A 13,858-nucleotide genomic window follows, 5' to 3' on the forward strand; every position below is an offset into this window, starting at 1 on the left:
GGCAGACATACACAGCTTCTGCAGGCTCCTGCCCAGTTGTCAGCTGCATACCCTAGGTTCTTATGACATATACTTAAACAGTCTTTGCACATAGCCATACATTCCCATTAAACATCTGAATGAATGATACAGAATGTAGTGCATGCACTTTATAGTACCTGGGCTATACGAATTTTGCCAGTAATTTGGGGGAAGTCAGTTATAAGGGCTGATTTGGTAGATTTAAAATCATTAGAAAACCATCTTTTAGCCATTGAAGAATGTGATGGAAACTTTCTTGGGTGCATCATATTTGAAACTTGCCTACAAACAGGAGTCTCCTCAGTAGATCCCCATGTCTGGCCTGTGTGTCCATGCCCTCTGTTCTCTTATGCCATATCATCAGTCACCTGATGATCTTCTGAGGAGTCCCTCATAATGGCAATCCACTGCTTCTTATGTTTCTGAGTATACCACACCGAGAAGTATACTGGAGTGGCTCATAGTGCCAGATCTGGGGTGAGGGGATGCCTCTGCCCAGTGAACTGTTGGGCATTTTACCCAAGTTACCTTTTTAGGCAATTTTCCTCTTTGCCTTTTCAAGACATGTGATGTTTCCTTTGGAGAACTGTTGAGAGATAAAATCATGATGTATGCACAAGTACTGTTCGGTGCCACCACCTAGTGAATGCTCAGCTAATGCTAAAATAGAAGATGAATAGGGATAAAATGCCTAACAGCAGTGAAGCTGTCTAACTGCAAGAGCTGCAAGGGAGTGGAGACTGAAGTATGATTTTTTTTTTTGTGGTGGGGGGAGTTGGTTGTGGGGCTTGAACTCAGAGCCTGGGTGCTATCTCTGACCTCTTTTGCTCAAGGCTAGTGCTCTACCACTTTGAGCCACAGCAACCCTTCTGATTTTCTGGTAGTTAATTGGAGATAGGAGGCTCACAGACTCTCCTCCCTAGTCTGGCTTTGAACAGTGATCCTCGGAACTCAGCCTCCTGAGTAGCTAGGATTACAGGCATGAGCCACCAGTGCCCAGCTTCAAGTGTGATTTCCCATGATGAGTTTTCTCCTGAGACCAGATCCTTTCAAGGATTGCTTCCCAGTTTAGTTCCCTCAGGAACCAAGTCATTATGACTGATTGTAAACGTGTATCTGCTCAGATCTAAAGGCATTTGAGGATCCTATTCCAGCTAAAAACATTACAAAGGGTGATTTTAAACCAACCAGTAAAAAGCGAACCACCAACAGCCACACCAGCACTCTCTAGGGAGTACCTTGCTTGACCAATTGATGCTTCTCATATGGCAGAAGATTGGAAGATTAAACTCCTTGTTGAAATTAGGAGAGAACTTATTTATTTGCCTGCCTGCCTGCCTTCCTTTCTTCCCTCCCTCTCTCCTTTCCTCCCTCCCTCCCTCCCTCCCTCCCTCCCTCCCTCCCTCCCTCCCTCCCTTCCTCCCTCCCTCCCTAGGCAAGTGCACTGCCACTGAGTCATGCCTCCAACTTTTTTTGCAATGGCTTCTGTCCAGGCATGCTCCTGTCTATTTTTTTTACTCCTGTTGTAACTGGAATGATAAAAGCATGTCACCATGGCCAGCTTCTTCCATTGAGACAGTCTCATGGTTGTTTCTGGCCTGAACTGTGATCCTCTCAATCTCAGCTTCCTATGAAGGTAGGATGATAGGCACATGCCTGGATTCAATTCATGGATTAAAGAAAGATCTCTTGAACTCTTCTTTCTGGCCAAGTCTTGAACTGAGATCTACAGTAGTTAGGATTACAGGTATACATTATCAATGCCTGGTTCATCCTTTTTTTTAATGCTGGAAATTGGATCCAAGGCCTTCTGCATGCCACATACACTCTACCACTGCGCTACACCTAGTTTATTTCAGTTGGAAGGAAATTTAGACATTAACTCCAGACCATTCATTCATAGAAGTGAAAAAGCATGTCAGCAGACTGTAACCAGTTAAAGTATGTAACTAATATAGACTGGTTGGCACGAACCATTGTACTACCTGCTGTCTTAAAGTTTCTTAAAAAAATGTTTTAAAGCAAGTGTATGTGTACTCAGCAAATATATGTATTTTAAAGTACAACTACATAAATACATACATATATACATACATACCTATGTACACATATGTGTACGAGAATGAGAACATGAGCCTGAGTGGTACTGGAGGTTGAACCCAGGATCTACAAGGTTAGCTAAATTTTATGGGAGAATTATCTCAATTAAAATAGGTAAAATGAGAAATTAAAATGATTTTTTTTTTTTTTTTTGGCCAGTCCTGGGGCTTGGACTCAGGGCCTGAGCACTGTCCCTGGCTTCTTCCCGCTCAAGGCTAGCACTCTGCCGCTTGAGCCACAGCGCCGCTTCTGGCCGTTTTCTGTATATGTGGTGCTGGGGAATCGAACCTAGGGCCTCGTGTATCCAAGGCAGGCACTCTTGCCACTAGGCTATATCCCTAGCCACTAAAATGATTTTTAATAGGGAATTAATTGATGAACAGATTTAAAGTTTTGTGAATTTTTTAGGTGAAAAATATATTTGCATGATTTAGCATTAGGTCATCATACCTTGTGACTTTGGACTGCAGAGGGTGACAGTATATAATGCTACACAGCTGCTTTAGATTGTTACCATGTTTTAGAAAATTATCTTATTTGAGGCTCCATTGGGATCTTTTTTTTTTCTGTGAATCTTTGTATGACTAGTTCATCTTTGACCCCCACCAGTGGAGGGGAAGAAGTAGGGAAGTACACACAAAGCCATAAAGCAGGTGGTGTGTGTGTGTGTGTGTGTGTGTGTGTGTGTGTGACTTAGAGTCCACCAGTCTGCTGGTGCCTTTTAAGTGTTAGTTCCTTTGACTCTCCATTGACAGAATCTTTCAGCACTTTATGTTTTCAATATACAGGTCGAATATCTCTTACCAAGCATGCTTAGAACTCTATAGACCATCTCTGATTTTGGATATTTTAGGGGTGGATTTTGGAATATTTGCATATGTATAACAAGATATCTGAGAGATGGGACTCAGGTATAAATTTAAAATTCATTTATGTTTCCAATACTCTTATCCAGATAGCCTATTACTACCTGGAGTATTTTTTGTGTGCTTGTTTTTGGGCTGTGACCAATCACCTAATGTTCATATGGAATTTTCCACTGTGGCATCATGTTAGCATTCAGAAAGTTTCAGATTTCAGAGCAGTTCAAGTTTTTGGACTACAGATATTAAGCTGGTTATAGGTAACTCTTTGTTGGTGGTGGTGGTCGTGGGCCTTGAACTCTTGCCTGAGCATTGTCCCTGAGCTCTTCAGCTCAAGGCTAGTGCTCTACCAGTTGAGCCACACTGCCACTTCTGGTTTTCTGGTGGATAATTGGAGATAAGAGTCTCATGGGCTTTCCTGCCTGGACTGGCTTTGAACTGTGTTCCTCAGATCTTAGCCTCCTGTGTAGCTAGGATTATAGGCATGAGCCACCAGTACCCAGCATTGTTATGTAACTTTTATGTGACACAATCCCTAAACCTCAAAACTTTATCTGGTCCTTGGATAAAATTAAAGTATCATCTGCTTTATGGCTCGTGGGCAGAGCATCTAATGATCTGTTGAGAGATGCATGTCCACTGCTAGTCCCAGTGCCATGTTCTGGTGGAAACAGTTCATCAGACTTCTGCCATATATACTGACTTGAGACCCAGCTGAGAGTAAGTGTGACTTTCACTGCACAATACCAGGTCTTTCCTCTAGCTGTTGTACAAGTCCCTCAAAGTCTGTATGTTCAACATCATCTCGATGTCCCAACCCCCATTTCACCCACAACCAGTCCCCAAACCAGATGCTTCGTCATTGTCACCTCCCCTACCTGATCCCTAGATTGCTTCTTACATGGAGAACAGCCACCTCTGCTGCCTCTTCTCCAGCATCATTCTCTCAGCAGCTCTCTGGCTTTGAGGAGCAAAATGAAGGATGAAAGGTATGGACTTGAGTCACACCTGAGGTCACCTCTTCCACTTGCCAGCTGTGTGAGCAACTACAGGAACTAGTGTTGGGAAACCTATTACAGGTATAGCGTTGCTTATTCTGGGGTTGAGTCACTGTGGACTACAGTTTCCCAGACTTCAGTCATTCCCATACTGCCTACACTCAGCTCAGTGTCACTTGCACTATTATTTTCTTCATATTTCCAAATCAGCTCATTCCTTAAAACTTACACTAGTTTTGAAAGTATCAGTGTCACTACTCTAGTTAAATATTGTCTGAGTTAGGGCAGAGGCAATAATGGTCAAGTATTGGCAAATTGCTAGGAGCTTTTAGCACCACATAAAAACTGTGTCTGGTACTAAATCAGCTGGATTGGGCTGAGGCTTAACAAGGGAATAACCTACTCACTATGAGCTTCTTATTATAGTTTTTTGTCTTATACCACCTAAAACTAAAGAAATTGAGAATCATTTAGGAAAATATTGATTGTAATGTAGCCTCATTCCTTTCCCAAATACCTACTTCTAGACTCATAACCTAGAAGATATCTAGAAGCATTGCTCTTCATAGAGTGCTAAAATTTGAATTATTAACTATTTGGTTCAACTGGAATCTCAGACTTAAATTTTAGCTGAACTGACCATTATATATCATGGATTGCTTATTTTTTCATTGTTTTTTAAGTTGTTGATTTTTGTCTCTCCTTTGAATTATATGTTTTCTCTAGTCTGACTTTAAAGTGTGTGTGTGCGCACGCGCGTGTGTGTGTGTGTCTGTGTGTGCATGTGTACATATACAGTCTGGCAATTTATGCTGATTCTACTTAAGGTTCTCTGATTTTATGATGACTTCATAATCATTCTGGTTTTCACAGTTTTCAACAATTCCTTGAATTGTCAACACTGTTATCAACTAGGCTTTGTTTTGCCTACCTGTAGGTGAGCATAAGTGTTCTGGACATGTTTAAGGTCCTTGAGACTGTGCATTGTTCAGTAGCTTTGGTAGATTAAATGCATTTTCAGCTTGACATTGTTTTCAACTTACAATGGGCTTATTGGGAAATAACCCATTACCTAGTATGTGGTTTACCTTCATGATCATGTGGCAAAAGATCAAAATTCCAAGTTCAGTGTCTACTGAACATAAATTGCCTTCCCACTGTGCTAAAGTCAAAATACCATCAGTCAAGCCATTATAATTCAGGAACCATCTGTAATGTGTTTCCTGTCATGTGCTCTGAATTCTTTGTGTTCCCAATGAGCTAGACGAAATTTAGTCTTGATGTTATTTGGGAAGACCAAAAAGCCCACTCTGATAGGTAAATGACAGTCTTGTCTGTGTGGGAATCCCCAAAGAAGGTTAAAAAATGAGGTGTGCTCCCTGCAGGCTGGGTTCTCTAGTCTTCTGACAATCATAAGAGAAACTGAGGCTGGCAAAGAAAGACTTTAGGTTAAAGAGTGAATAAACAAGCCAAGAGCAATTGGCTATTTATATCATCATATGCAGGCCATACAAAATTATCAATACAGGCAGATGGCCGAAGGCAGATGAAGAGAAGCATATGTATCTGTCCTGTCATGAGCCGAATGATTTCTCTGGCTTTGAACAGCCTGTGAGCCAGATGTTCCCCGCCCCTGCAGAAGATAGGGATTCTTTGGGAATTTTAGGTGAAAACAGATAGGGAGTAGGAAAGAAATCCATGATTTTTATGAATTAAAGTTGAACATAAAGAAGGTATATATGTAGGCTTGTTACAATATGAGCAGTACTGGAACTATATAGCTCTTTGCATTAATTTGGATGGAAGCACTGTCCAAAAACCATGTCCGTATTGAAAGCCAGGCTGAAGCCTAAATATGTTTACTCCAGTGTATACAATTGTGTTGGGGTCAAAAGGCTCTTTTGGCCGTCTTTTTAAAGCCATTATGATCATTGCCAAGTCCTGAGCTTGACTTCAGATAGTCAGCAGTGTACTATTTTAATCTCATTAATTGGAACAGGTGGCCTCTGTTTGAGACTGAATCACTAGTTGGCATAGATTTTCATTTATCTGACAATATGAGGCCCATTCAGCAAGAGCTCTTCTGGCTGTGCATTGGCATCAGGCAAAGTGCTTGAGAGCCTGGTTGAAAGGCACAGAAGACTTGGAGATAATGGAAGAAATGCAATAACCATGTGTTTCTTTGATGTGATGCCTACCTGGGGGTGGAGAGCTAGTGAAGGTATGTGGCCAGGGATAGCAGGTCCAGGTGCCTGAATGGGATATGTACACATTCCTTCAATCACGAGAGTATCCTAATGTGTCCTTTAAATCTGCCCCATAAGGTGGATTGGGTTCTACTGTGTTTCCTGAAGTTCTCATGTTTTCCTAAGGATCAACACATTTCCTGGCATAGGGACAGGAATGTGTTCTGGGTGATTCAGTTTATTTACCACAGTGCTCAAGTTGAAGTTACCTGATACCATGAATAAAAATCTTAGGAAATCAGAGATGGTCCTCAACTTGTGAACTTTGTCAGCTGAGTCAGTTTGTTATTTTTATATTAAAAATATGTGTTAATCAGACTTTGTATTGCTGTGACAAAATGCCTGACAATTTTAAAAAGACGAAAGGTTTATTGTGACTCTAGGTTTCAGAGATTTTGGTTCAGAGTCCTTGGCTCTGTTGATTCTGGGCCCATGGTGAATCAAAGCATCAGGTGCATGTGGCAGAGACTGTTCATCTTATGGCTGACATGAAGCAGAGAGAGGGTATATAGGAAGGGGCCAAGGAAAGATACAGCAAGGTTACTGGGATATGTCCCCTGTCACCTACTTCCTCTGGCTAGACCTCACTTCCTGGAGTTTTCAGAACCTCCCAGAATAGCACCACCACCAGCTGAGGACCTAATATTCAGTACATGAGACTATGGGGGAACATTTCCTATTCAAACCATAACAAGATGCTTTGCAAAGTGTCTTGTCCATTCCTTGCTTTAACTCCTTCAAGAAGACAGAATCCAGCTTTTTATATAATAGTAGACTCTCATCTGACCCAGTTTGGTTCTCAATTTCTGGGCTGCTTTCCCAGCCTATTGCCTGCAACTACCTGTCCTCTCCTCTCTGAGAGATGGTTGTGTTCTTTCCACCTGGGCCTGGAGCCTGGCACAGGAGTAGGGCTTTGTAAATGGGAAGCATGTTGGGGAATTACACTATGGGCTCCAGAAGCTGGAGAGCATATTCTGCTCTTGCTCTGTGTCAGTGCTGGGGAACTTGCCTTGTTTTGATGCAAGCAGGCCATGCTTATCCCATAATTAGCTCAACCATTTCCTTATTAAAGCACATAGTGTATTGCTTCTAGTCTTTGGCAATTTGATACTAGTGTGTTTTGCCAAATTGAACACTGTATCTATTCCGTGTCAAACACTCGGAGCTGGTTGTGCAGCAGGGAGCAGACTGGTGATAGTTCATTATAACTGTCAGGAACATATGAACTGCCTCAACTCACATTTCTTCCAACACAGTGCAGTATCAAGGCTTTTGATCCTTGCCAGTGTAAGGTAAAAACAGGTAGCTCATTTCAATATTTATATTTTTCCTATTACAAATGAAGTCGATCATGTTTAAAAATGTATTATGTTGAAATGGTTTAAGACCTACTAGGAATTGTAGAAAGTAGAACAGAGATGCACTGGTATCTCTCAACCAGTTTCTCCTGATGGTTACATCTTACTGAAGTGATGTGCAACAATAGGTTCATCAGATTTTCATATAATCAGAAAGTATTTGTGTTTGGGAACTGTATTTATACATTCTGATCATGTATCATATTATAATTTATATTACATAGGTATATGTGTATATATCTATATCCATCCATCTAAAATGTGTCCACTGATCCTCTAAATAGATTTGTGGATGTTCTTTTTTTTTTTTTTTTTTTTTTTGGCCAGTCCTGGGCCTTGGACTCAGGGCCTGAGCACTGTCCCTGGCTTCTTCCCGCTCAAGGCTAGCACTCTGCCACTTGAGCCACAGCGCCGCTTCTGGCCGTTTTCTGTATATGTGGTGCTGGGGAATCGAACCTAGGGCCTCGTGTATCCGAGGCAGGCACTCTTGCCACTAGGCTATATCCCCAGCCCTGGATGTTCTTAATATATGAAGCAAATTGCTTCGCACCTACACTTTCCTCAGTTCTGCATTCCTGACAGTATTCATTTTCTATGGCAATGTAACACATTTTAAGCTCAACAACTTAAAAGCACCACCCATTTCTTACCTCATGGTTTCCTGGGGCCAGAGTCCAAGTACAGTTTACCCACATTTGCTATCAAGAATTTCATTAGCCAGCAATCAGTGTAGGCCAAGCCTGGGGTTCTTTTCCAAGCTCACTGTTGGTTGATCACAGAATTAACTTCCCTGCAGCTGAAGGACTGAGGCCATCAGCCCCATCCCTCCAACTGGCTTCTCATTGTTTCCTGTTGCATGTCCTCTCTACAACCTACTGGTTTGCTTCTCAGGGCCAGTGGGATACCAGTTTCTATTGTATTTTGTCTCTCACCACTAGCTCCTTCTTTTGAAACAGCACTACCTTTCGATTAGCTAAGTCTTCTGGTTTGAGACCTTAATCAATGTTTACAAAATATCTTAATCTTTGGTATATAGATAACCTAGTCACAGAAGTGAAATCCTATCATGTTCACTGGCCTTACTCACGTACAAGGAATTCTGCCTTCCGCACTGATGTAATTATTTTCTTTGTGTGTACTGAGCATATAGAGCTAGCATATAGCAAGCACTGATTAAATATTAACCAGAATATGCTATAAAGAAATATGAAATATTATGGCTTCTAAGATTTTTTCATTCTCAGAATAGCCTTTGTACTTTGAGATCCTTTAAAAAAAAATTCTACTGGTACCATTGGCTCACCTTTGTAATGCTAGCCACTTAGGAGGCTGAGAACTGGAGGATCACTATTCAAAGGTGTCTTAAGCAAAGAAGTCTGTGAGACTCCATCTTCAATTAATTGGCAAAATGCCAGATTGGAGGCATGACTCAAATAGTAGAGCATCAGCTTGAATATGCAAGCCAAGTGAATATAAGGCCCTAAGTTCAGGTGCTAGAATCAATGCACACACACACACACACACACACACACACACACACACACTATTCTAATGTAGTTATAATTTTTGTTTTGTATGTTTAAGTCTTTGAATCAGCTAGAATTTTTTTCAGATATCTGCCTGATTAGTCTGGCATAAGTTTCTACATGGTTACCTGTCTTTAAAAATATACTGCTTTCCATATGTGTGGGGTATTATTTTGATATATTTCCACTTTTTCTGTGAGTTTAAAAGTAATGAACTCAGAAAAGTTGTAATTCTGGTGCATTTATTCTGGATCCTCATCCTCCCACCTCCCTCCCCCAAGGATTTGAAATGAACATTTTTGAGAATTTAGCCCATGCACTTAGAAATGTTCAAGGAAGCATGATTCCAATATCAGGTACAGTAAGGAAAGACCAAAGACAAAGCAGCAAAATGCAGGAAAGACTTCCAAGTTTTTGTATGTGGTTATAAGAAAAAAGTTCTTGAGGGGGGTATGAGGGACAAGGTAACAAACTGTACAAGAAATGTATCCAGTGCCTAACGTATGAAACTGTAACTTTTCTGTATATCAGTTTGATAATAAAAATTTGAAAAAAAAAAAGAAAAAAGTTCTTCTTTGCTTTTGCTAGTAAAAGAGGAGTGTGTGTGTAATTTCCTTTTAAATCCTGCCCTTCAAGCCAGCCACAGTGGCCTGTTCTTGCAGTCTCATTTCTCTACTTGTGAGGCTGAGGAGGATTAAAGGAGAGAATACGGCCCTTTTAGTTTTTGAAACTAACATAGTTTTCAACATCTGTTAATATGGGACATTTCCAATCACTGTTGCTGCCTTAAATAATTTGTGGCACACCATCCCATGTAGGGAGACAGAGAGCAGAACCCAACCTAACTTATCTCTACAGGATTTACGACTAAGGCCTTCTTAGCCTGGTTGTTCTCTCACTTAGTAAACTTATCTAGGATGCATGTACTGGGCTCAGTACTGGGAAATTCAAGTTGATTTTTCATGGTAAGATTGTGAATGTTGCAAGCTTTCAGATTTGGAAGTAATAAGGGGTTTCTTTATTTGGTTTAATTATTCTTATTTGTCTATCACCCTGTGCCTTGCATATAAATATCCTTAGGTATTTAGGGGTTCTTCAGTGCACCTGTGATAATTACTAAGCTGTCCACTTGCCTTGTATCTCTGCATCTGACACAGAGGGAGGTTAAAACTGTTGTCTATGCCTAGAAACTAGCACTTACCATTTCATAACCTGACCCTAGAGAGTCTTAAAGGAGGTGTGAATATGCTTTTATTGCCCATGCTTTCATTTGGGAAAGGCACTGTGCTTGTAAAGCCTCCCGTCATCAAGTCATGTTTGTGTATGAAAGCAGCCAAGGCTTGCCTCATGTGTGGGGCAGTTTAGAGGTACTCACTGAGTTGGCATCTGTGGGTGTGGGCACCATGTTGCAGTGGCTCATTTAAAGCCCTCCAGGGAGCAGTGGGGACGCCGACACATTTGGAAATGGTCTGCTATCTGGGTGGCACCCATATGCTGCTGCTGACAAATTTGACCAGTGCTCTCTTGGCCATTAAAATGAGTTAATAGCAAGTAAGTTTTTGAAGTGCTCAGGGCTCACATTAAGCTCTGGCTTTTGAAGAAAGACTTAAAATGTGAGTTCTTGAACCTGGGAAGTATTTTAAGGACAGTTTGCATATTGCAGAAGACATTTTTTTGGTAAGTTTTTATTCCTATAGGCAAATAGGCATTGAATGAAATAGAATTGTGTTCTTGTAGCTTTCCTTAAATCCTTAGTTTAAAAATGGTTGGTGTGTTTGGGATAATTTTTAATATTATTATGTCAGTTAATAAGAATAATCCATGCTATTGAAAGACAAAGATTCTGAACAGAAAGATTATTTTGTGTTTTCTGACACTTTGGGCATTTCAGATATTGCTGTTACTTTTCTAGTAGGTTAACTCTTTAAATAATTGCTTTTTAGTTTATTTACATAGTAGCCTAAAATGAGCCCATTAAAAAAAAAACAGCTAACTTATTAAACTGTCAATTGATTTTAATTTTCTTAAGCTTATGAATGTGTTGGCGGCTGGATTTAATTTAAGGTTGAAGTGACTGTCCTGTGGAAATAAATTCAGTGACATTAGATTCAGATTCCAGAATTCCAAAGTAATGACATAGCCCAGAGAAGTAGCAGCTGTTTCAGAGAAGGGCCAATGTCTTTGCCCTGAGGAAAACCCATGTCAAATCATTGGCCAAAAGGTTCTGATTAAATAAGTTGACAAATTTATTTGTAATAACAAAGTCCTCCAAACATGGAAAAAGGGCATTAAAATATGATATCCATTTTCTTGCTTCCTAGTTTTAACACATGTTAAAAGTCTTTTGCCTTGTTTACATCAGATTCCAGTTACTTGTTTTTTAAGAAACTCCATTCCAGATGTGACTATATGGGTGATAGGTCTTCCTGCTTCCTCTGAGGTCTCTGCTGGCGTGTCTACACATTGGATGAATTCTTTTTTTTTCTTCTTTTTAAAAAAAAAATATATATTTTTTTATTATCAAACTGAATAACAGAGAGGTTACAGTTTCATACATTAGGCATTGGATACATTTCTTGTACTGTTTGTTACCTCGTCCCCCATTCCCCCCTCCCCCTTTCCCTTTCCCCATCCCCCATGAGTTGTTCAGTTCATTTACACCAAACAGTTTTGCAAGTATTGCTTTTGTGGTTGTTTGTCTTTTTTTACCCTGTGTCTCTCGATTTTGGTATTCGCTTCCAATTTCCTAGTTCTAATACCAGTATACCCGGTTTCCAATATACTCAGATAAGATACAGAGAAAGTGTAGGTACAACCACAGGAAGGGGATACAAGAAGATCATCAATAATAGAGGCTACAGTTACATATGGCACGTTGAAAGTAGTTACAACTGTGATATAACAATCGTTTCCATAACATGGTGTTCATTTCACTTAGCATTATCTTATGTGTTCATAAGGGTATAGCTATTGGGCTCCTGTGATCCTCTGCTGTGACTTGCCTAAACCTGTGCTAATTATTCCCTATAAGGGAGACCATAGAGTCCATGTTTCTTTGGGTCTGGCTCACTTCACTTAGTATAACTTTTTCCAAGTCCTTCCATTTCCTTACAAATGGGGGAGAGCTGACGGATGACACCCCACCACAAGCCGCTCAGTTCGCCCGCCGCAGGGGAGGGGTCACATCTTGGCGGACTAACCAGTGCAAAGTGGGATGAGTCTGCGTGCGCACTCTCTGCCAAGGGTCCGGGGACTTTCCCCTAGGCGGGATGGCTGGGAACAAGTCCCTAGTCTGTAAGCCTAGGAAACAGGCCTTCAGCACGAACTATTGGATGAATTCTTAAGCAATGTACTTTACCTAAATGGTATCTCTTAAAATTTGCTGTTTTTCAACATGGTGTTTTATAGTTATAATTCATCCCCAGTTTTTATTGAGGTACATTATTTCAGTGTGTAAATGAGCCAGAGCATGTGTATGTGTATATAGCCAATTTTCTAATGGTGCTTAGGGGGCTGCTGGTTTTGAGAAGGCCTTTGTACCCAAGGAGTGTGTCTTTATGTCTAGGACTAACATTGCTGGGGTGAAGAAAAGAATAGCTTCAACATTACCTCTTTAGTAGCTTTCTCAAGTAATTGTACTTTCAGTAGTGATGATAGAGTATGTATATAGGTGTTAAAATTATTTTTGCAAGTTTTATGTGTCTTTAAATTTTTCCCTGAAAGAAAATATAGTTATTCTGCATCTGTCTTTTTTTTTTTTTTTGCCAATCCTGGGCCTTCAACTCAGGGCCTGAGCACTGTCCCTGGCTTCTTTTTGCTCAAGGCTAGCAGCACTCTGCCACTTGAGCCACAGCGCCATTTCTGGCCGTTTTCTATATATGTGGTGCTGGGGAATCGAACCCAGGGCTTCATGTATACGAGGCAAGCACTCTTGCCACTAGGCCATCTGCATCTTTCTTTAGGCAGGTTTTATATATAGTCAAAAATTCACCTTCTTAGAACCAGACCTGGAGGTTAATCCCAGCCACTTGGGAGACAAAAGTTTCCCTTCTTTTCCTTTCTTCTTTCCATTCTTTGACAGTAGTGGGGTTTTGAACTCAAGGCCCCACGCTTGCTAGGCAGATAAGCACTCTACCACTTGAGCCACGATTTCAGCCCATTTTTTGCCTTTTCTTTTCAGATAGAGCCTTGTAATTTCTTCCTGGGACAAATAGGACTGTAGTCCACCAACCTATTACTGTGACTATGGTCCACCTCCCTATGCCTTCTGCATTGCTAGAATTATAGATATGACCATGATGTAGAAACCCAAATGTAGGCCCTGAGCACTGCTGGAGGTAAAATGCTGGGTGTTTCATTTTATTCTTGGGTCTTTTCCATGTGCTTCATTTCAGTGTAGATCAGTGAGCACCTGCAAGAACTTTTTAAAGAGAATTTTGAGCACAGAGCACTGATGACAGTTAAATAGTGTGTATGTTAGCAGCCCCTAGAATTCCCTCTTGCAATTTTTCTCAGGCAGAACTGATTTGCTCCAAGTTAACACAGTCCTGAGATATTGGAAGGAAATGTAAGAGGGCTGGCCATTCCCAAGTTCCTCATCATCCCAGGTGCCTCCTCATGTGCCCAGTACTGGCTTCAGCCCTTCAAGAAGCTTAGGCTGGGGAAGGCAGGCCACGCATGGATGATGACACCTCACTGTGGCGAGGTCAGTTATCTGTGGAGCCCGGGCTTCATGCGGGAATCTGG

The 13,858-nt window shown here is 41.0% G+C and overlaps 1 protein-coding gene across 6 annotated transcripts in view; it reads left to right on the forward strand.

Annotated features, from left to right (window-relative positions):
- The window catches only part of Tmcc3 (transmembrane and coiled-coil domain family 3), a 245,569-nt gene that overhangs the window by 178,957 nt on the left and 52,754 nt on the right, over positions 1-13,858 (forward strand). The window contains exon 1 of one of the 6 annotated variants that reach the window (XM_048358222.1): positions 4,044-4,063. The exons of the other annotated variants lie outside the window; for them this stretch is intronic. The gene's annotated coding sequence lies outside the window, so the exon portion shown is untranslated. Of the gene's footprint in view, positions 1-4,043; positions 4,064-13,858 lie in introns of those variants that run through there. 6 annotated transcript variants of the gene reach the window in all.

This window comes from Perognathus longimembris, chromosome 1 (assembly GCF_023159225.1).
Source record: "Perognathus longimembris pacificus isolate PPM17 chromosome 1, ASM2315922v1, whole genome shotgun sequence".
NCBI lineage: Eukaryota > Metazoa > Chordata > Mammalia > Rodentia > Heteromyidae > Perognathus > Perognathus longimembris.